A 7,100-nucleotide genomic window follows, 5' to 3' on the forward strand; every position below is an offset into this window, starting at 1 on the left:
AAATAGTATTTTTTATATATAATTATTGTTGGATTAAAATTTATTTTTAATTATTATATTATCCCTATTTTTATTTGAAATTACCAAAATACCCTTATACCTAAATTTTACCCTAACCCTAAAACTCAACACACACAACTCTAACCCTAATTCCCTTCCTAGCCGCCACCCCCATCAGCAAACACTTCTCCTCCCTAAACTTGAAACACACACGTAGCCACTAGCAGAGGAAGATAGGGAGAATGGAGAAAGGAAAACCGAGAAGAGAAGGAGAGGAGGAAGGCGCCGGCGTCAGCGGGCATCACTGTCGCCACGTCGTCGTGTCACACCCAGAGGACTGTCAAGCAAGGGAAGGGAGAAGAGAGAGAGCCACCGCGTGTCCTTCCACTGCTGCCCCACCAATCTGTGAACCCACCACGCCTCGCCGCCAGCTGCGCCTCACCGCCGCCCAGCTTGTCGTCCTGCCAGCCACCCATGCTAGAGGAGGGGAGAGAGAGATCTGACAGAGAGAAAGACGCGAAGAGGGAGAAGGACTCACACTGCCATTACTATCCGTGTCGTCATTACCGAGGAAAGCCAGCGCCACCACCGCGTCATCGTCGCCGCCGTCGTTGACGAGCCCAGCCACCGCCGTCTCGTGCTCCATCACCGCTGTTGGAGGACCGCTACCGATCTGATCTAAGGGAAAGGAAATGCGAACAGAAGAGAAGACGGGTAGCCACCGCCGCTGTTGCTGAACCACCGAAGCTGCTGCCAAGCCTCTGCCGCCGAAGAACGCCACTGCCATTGCCAATGGCCACTGCCGGAAAGGGTTTTAAGTTTGGTTTCTGTCCTTTTGGATTCCGGGAAGATTATTAATGCTGCGTGATTGTTACAGTCACCGTCACCAGAGCTTTTGGTCGTCGCTGTCGCTCGAGATAGTTGTCGGATCTGCTGCCGGGTCGATTCGGGGTTTTGGTTCCTTCGTTTTGTCTTTACAGTAAGTGTTTATGTTTCGAAAACCCCTGCGTTAGTATTCTGTTATGTTTGGTTATAAATTCTGAAGTTTTGGTAACGTAGGGTTGAGTCCTGATTATTATATATTGCGATAGAGTCGTTGTGGTCGTTGAGAAAGTAGTTTGAAGCTGAGGTTGCGGCTGCTGCAGTTGCGGGCCGAGAGAAAACGAGTTGTAACGCATTTTAGAGTTTTTGAGTTTCAAAAATCGAGGTAGGAACTTTTTCTAAAAACTAAATTTTATAATTTGGAATTGTTATAAATGGATATTGATGAGAAAAATACACTTTTTAGTGATTGTATAAGTCTTATGTATTGTCTGGCTGTGTTGGATGAATATGATTGTTGTTTGATTTAATTATTGACTGATTTTTCTAACCTGGTGGTTGCTGAATTAATTCTTTAACATTTCAAAAATGAGTTCGATTCGTAGAAAATGATTTGGTTTTGAATCGGTTTTCTTGAGATATGAATTGTTGGAATCAACTTGATTTTAAACTGATTTGGTCTTGAACCCATTAGAAAGGGTTGCGGAATGGTTTGGTTGGGACCCAAAAATGGTGGCAAAGTCCAAGTTTTAGTAGAGGTGCTACCGAAATTTCTATAAAATTTGAGACTTTGTTTGAAATGTTATTTAGAAAATTAAGAATTTAAGAATTATATTATTTTACTTGAATTATTTAAGAAAATAATGAATTATGTGACATAAAACCTCGTTAGTCAGGGGTAATTGAGGTTCATGTGGCTCTAAGGGCTAGAATCATAGAGCGTCAGTCTCTGATCCGGAAGATCCGACCTTGTCTGTGGCATTTTGAGTTGGATCATCCAGAGATTGAATTGTGTGCGCTTCACCCTTTCCCATATTGATCTAGCATGTTCGGGTGTTTGGTTTGGACTTGAGGAGATTAATGACCACAACCAATGGCTTAATCACTTACAGCCTTGCCATTGAAGGAATCATTCATTGTTTGAACAGTTAGTATGACATATTAATCCAGAAGAAGAAGCATCTCCAAAGCCTTAACTGATCTTTTATTACTGTTTCTATGTTTTATTATTATTACTTGTTTATGCGCCTACAACAAACAACAACTATCTTTCTATTAGCTTGACTAGGATCTGTAGGATAACCACGGCTTGCTCAATCCGGCAATCCTTGTGGGATTCGACCCTCACTCACCTGAGGTATTACTTAGACGACCCGGTGCACTTGCTGGTTTAGTTGTGTGAAGTCACAAATTCGCGCACCACAACTCCAACAGTAACTCCCGGGGGCGAGACTTACGGCGAGATGCTCTGGTAGTAGTGGAAACCCCCTTCACCGACGTAACTCTCGCTTGCTTTCCCCTTTTCCAGTGACGACGATAGTGACGGCCTCCAATAACAGCAGCGGCAGTGAACTGATGGCGATTAAGGCACGGCAGTGATGGGCTCAACCCTCCTCTACGATGGTTTTGCCCTCCAACGGCGGCAACGGATGCAAACTCCCTCTCTCTTCCCGATCTCCCTCTTCTTGGCAACCCAGCGACGGTGATTGTAGAGGATCAGCGATGAAGCAACTTGACGGTGACAGTGCTGGTGCGGACCCTCGATGGCAGCGACTTGATGTGTGAGCATCTTATACACTACTTTGAGTTTTTCTTGCATTTTTATGATTTCAGATGAAATTCGGAGCAATTTAGCAGAGTTTGGAGTTAAAAAGGAAAATGTTGTCAGCATCCCCCCTGAGCGCTGAACGCCCACCCGGCGTTTCACGCCAGCAGGGGATCAAGACAAAAAAACGTTGCACTCCCCCCTGGCGTTTAACGTCCATCTCTGGAGTTAAATGCCAGCAGCAGTCCGAATCCACCTCTTTGGGCCTCTCAAGTGGATTTTGTACTTCTTAGCTTTTTTTATTTTCTTTTTATAAATTTTAATTACAAACAATATCTTTAGGGTTTATTATTATTTTATTTTCCATATCAAATTAGGTTAGTATATAAAGGAAAAGATTAACCCTGGCAAGGGTTCGAACATTATCTTCTTCCTTCCGCACGTTTTCAGAATCCTAGTTTCTCGGTAAGTCATGAGCAACTAAACCCCTCGGTTAAGGTTAGAAGCTCTGTTTATTTCTATGGATTAGAACTATTATTCTTCGATTTCAATATATGTTTGATTCAATTCTAAGGATTGTTTTCGTTCTTAATCTTATGAATTGGGTGGAACGAGAGTATGACCTTTTTCTATATGAGTTCTTGTGATTCTCGAGAGAGTTATCTCGCTTGAACTACAGCTTGAAAACATTCCTCTTAGACGGCTAATTACACAAACCGATGGGGATAAGCAACATCTATTCAGCCGGTTTAGAGTGATTTGGGCCTTCGTGGTATAAACTAGTTTTCTGAACTTCACCTTTTAACCTGAGTTAAATAACCACGAGAGTAGCAGTTGATGAAAGTTAGAGGAGGCTAAATTGTTAAGAGATTAGGGTTTAGACATTTATGGTTTGCCATAGAATGAATCATTCATTGTTAAAATAGTTGGTAAGACATTTTAATCCGGAAAAAGTAAACATCTCCGAAACCTTAACTGATTTCTCTTATTGTTTTCTCACCAAATTGTTTATTTCTTTTCTTACTTAATTGCTTATTATTCTTATGTGTTTACAACAACAACAACAACAACTCTCTTTATTGTTTGCCTGACTAAGTCCAACAAGATAACTGTAAGAACCGGCTTAACCGCTTTAGTAAAATAATAATTTTTAAGTGCCCAGAGTAGATTCAAAATTTAGAAGTTTTAATTTGAAAATATAAAGGTGAAATTTGATTTCAATGAATTTTTCTAAGTTGGAAAATGTATCTTTTTCGAAAAGTTTTTGTAAAAATGCGTACTGGCGCTTAAGTTGGCAGTACCGGCTCTAGTCTGTCCAGTACCGCGTATTTTGGAAAATAAGATTTTAAAAATTGATTTATTATTTTGAAAGGATAAAAATAATGTATAATCGAAAATCGGGCGCTAATCTTAAAGGTTTTGGCCCAAAGTGAGGCAAACGGACCTAAAACGCTAACGGGTTGGACCAGGCCTAAGTTGAGCCCAAGCCCAACATATATATGCATCCTTTAATGAGCTTTCAACTCATTATACCCTAATGGAGAGAGGGGAGGCGCTGATGAGAAGAGAGAAAAGGAGAGTTGGGGTTTTACTATTCACCCCAACCTTGTTTTGATCATAACTTGAGCTACGGAATTCCGATTGACGAGCCGTTTGCAGCCACACGAAGCTCTCATCGAGCTCTTCATTTCTATCTAAGAAAATTTGGTAAAAACTTGAAGCTCATACTCCATTTTTCTGCCATAACTTTCTGCATTTTTGGGGTTTGGTTTTTGAGTAGATTTTGTGGTTTTGCTTGTTTAGGTGATCACTAGTAGCGAGTAATTGTTGGATTTTACCCCTAATCTTGTTGGGTAAGGTAAGATTTCACTAAACCCTTGTGGTTAGTTGTTTTTGTGAACCCTAAGCTTGATGTTGGTATATTATATGTGTATGGCTTGATAGTTGGTGAGTCTTGGAGGTGGTGTTGGTACTTAAGGCTTGTTGATCTTGTTGGAATCAAGTTCTAGGTGTTTGCGCATATTGAAAATCGGCCAAAGTATGGTTTCGATTTCCTTTATGTAATATGTAATATTTCTGGAAACTTATTCTAGTGGGCCATAAGATAGAATTGAATGATGTTGGTGTATGCCTAATTATTTATGAAATTATATTGTATGATGAAGAGGACTATATATTGGAATGTATAATATATGTTTATGATGCTTGTTGAAGGATATTGATGATTATGGTGTGTGATGATATATTATGATGGTGATTGTGGGTTTTGAATCCTATGGTTGGTGATGATATTGAATGGTGTTGATTTTGAGTTAATGTTGCACGAGGATGCATTATTGATGTTGAGCTATGATTGATGGTGGATGATTATTATGATGATGATGGGTGGTAAGTGAAGTATTTATGTATGAGAAATTATTGATGTGTAATGTTGTTGTGAAATGTTTGGGAGTTTAATGATTCGATGATGAATATTGAGAATTATTATGGTTGATGAGATTTGTTGGTATTGTTGATGATAGATGATGAATCATGAAAATGTTATTGATGAATGAGGAGAATTAGGAGTGTTTATGATGATTTTTAGATGTTGGAGAATAATGATTTTGATGGTGGAGAATAGTATAAATGGGAGGTTATTGATGGTTGAGTTGAGGAATGAGTGGTATGGACTTTGGTGTTGTTTTAGTAGTAAATAGATTGTGAGTAGTTTGGTTTTGAAATGAGAGTTTTGGTGAAAGTAAGTTTTTAAAGTTTTTGGTAAAAATGAGTTTTGGGCAAACTTTGACGGATCATATCTTGAGCTACGGTTTTTGAAATTTGATGTATTTTATATCAAATGAAAGATAATTGAACAATCTTTAATATGGTTTAAATTTTGTGGAAATCTAAATTTTGTAGAGAAAGATATGATCATTCAAATTTTGGTATCAAAATCTGAATTCTGTGCATGCTGCAGGATTTGTGATTTCTGATTTGTATGCGCACGCAAACCCCTGTGAGTTTTTGAACCTGTGTGTATGCACAGCTTTGTGCGTACACACACACAAGGGAATGCTTACTGATGGGAGCACTAGCACGCCCTATGCGCACACAACGAAGTTCTACAAGCTGTGCGCACACACACGTTGGAAAGTGTACTCTATCGAGGGCGTTCGCACGCCTTATGCAGATGAATAAAGTTGAAATTTTTACTACCTGTGCGTACGCACACATTTGAAAACTTTCCTGAGGTGGGCACGCACACCTTTGTGCGTACACACATGCCCTGTTTTCTAACTAAAATCTTGTTTTTAACTATTTCACCTTCCCAACAAGCTTGTAAACTTCTGTGACACCTGTTTAGGACTCTTTAGCTTATTTTTGGGTATCAAAATATGGGAAAGGTCTTAGGAGTTTAATTTGGGTATTACCTTGAAAAGTTAGAGAATGGAGGTTTAGGTTTCTGGTGTACTGAGGATGAGTTTGGTTGAGAGAGAAGGAAGTTTAGTGAACTTGGTTATTACTGACAACGAATTGAGAAACTGATAAAATGACGAGTTCGGAATGGAATTAAGAACTGATAGTGGTTATTGTGAGCTTGATGGAGTTTGAAGGAAAGTGTGCCAGGAACTATATCCTTGCAATATTGAGAATTTATAATTGAAAGTGATTTGAGATGAGAAATGGTGATGACTAGTGATGATTTGAGGTTGATGGACTTGTTGGATATGGAAAGTGTGCCAGGCACTATATCCTTGGAATGTTGAGAAATGATAATTGAATGTGGATTGAGATGAGAAATGGTGATGACTGGTGATGATTTGAGGTTGATGGACTTGTTGGATGTGAAAAGTGTGCCAGGCACCATATTCTTGGAATGTTGAGAAATGATTATTGAAAGTGATTTGAGATGAGAAATGGTGATGACTGGTGATGATTTGAGGTTGATGGACTTGTTGGATGTGGAAAGTGTGCCAGGCACTATATCCTTGAAATGTTGAGAAATGATAATTGAATGTGGATTGAGATGAGAAATGGTGATGACTGGTGATGATTTGAGGTTGATGGACTTGTTGGATGTGGAAAGTGTGCCAGGCACCATATCCTTGGTATGTTGAGAGTGTGCCAGGCACTATATCCTTGGATTAAGTGTGGTGGTAACTCAAGGAGGGATGTTGATCTTGTTGAATGTTGAAAGTGTGCCAGGCACTATATCCTTGGGTTAAGTATGGTAGTGTGCAGGGTATTATGTCCTTGGGATTGAATTATGATTAATAATCTTTTCTGCTGCAAGAGTGTGCCAAGCACTATATCCTTGGGTTGCGCATGCGAGTGTGCCCGGCACTATATCCGTGGGTGAATAGAGTATGCCCGACACTATATCCGTGGGTCAATAGAGTGTGCCCAGCACTATATCCGTGGGCGTGGCAGAAAAGCTACATCTGAAAGGATGTGTCGGATTGGCATTTATAGACCGACAAGTGATATCACGAGCCAATAGGACAGGCATTCATCATATGCATCTCTTATG

This window comes from Arachis stenosperma, chromosome 9, assembly GCF_014773155.1.
Source record: "Arachis stenosperma cultivar V10309 chromosome 9, arast.V10309.gnm1.PFL2, whole genome shotgun sequence".
Taxonomy (NCBI): domain Eukaryota; kingdom Viridiplantae; phylum Streptophyta; class Magnoliopsida; order Fabales; family Fabaceae; genus Arachis; species Arachis stenosperma.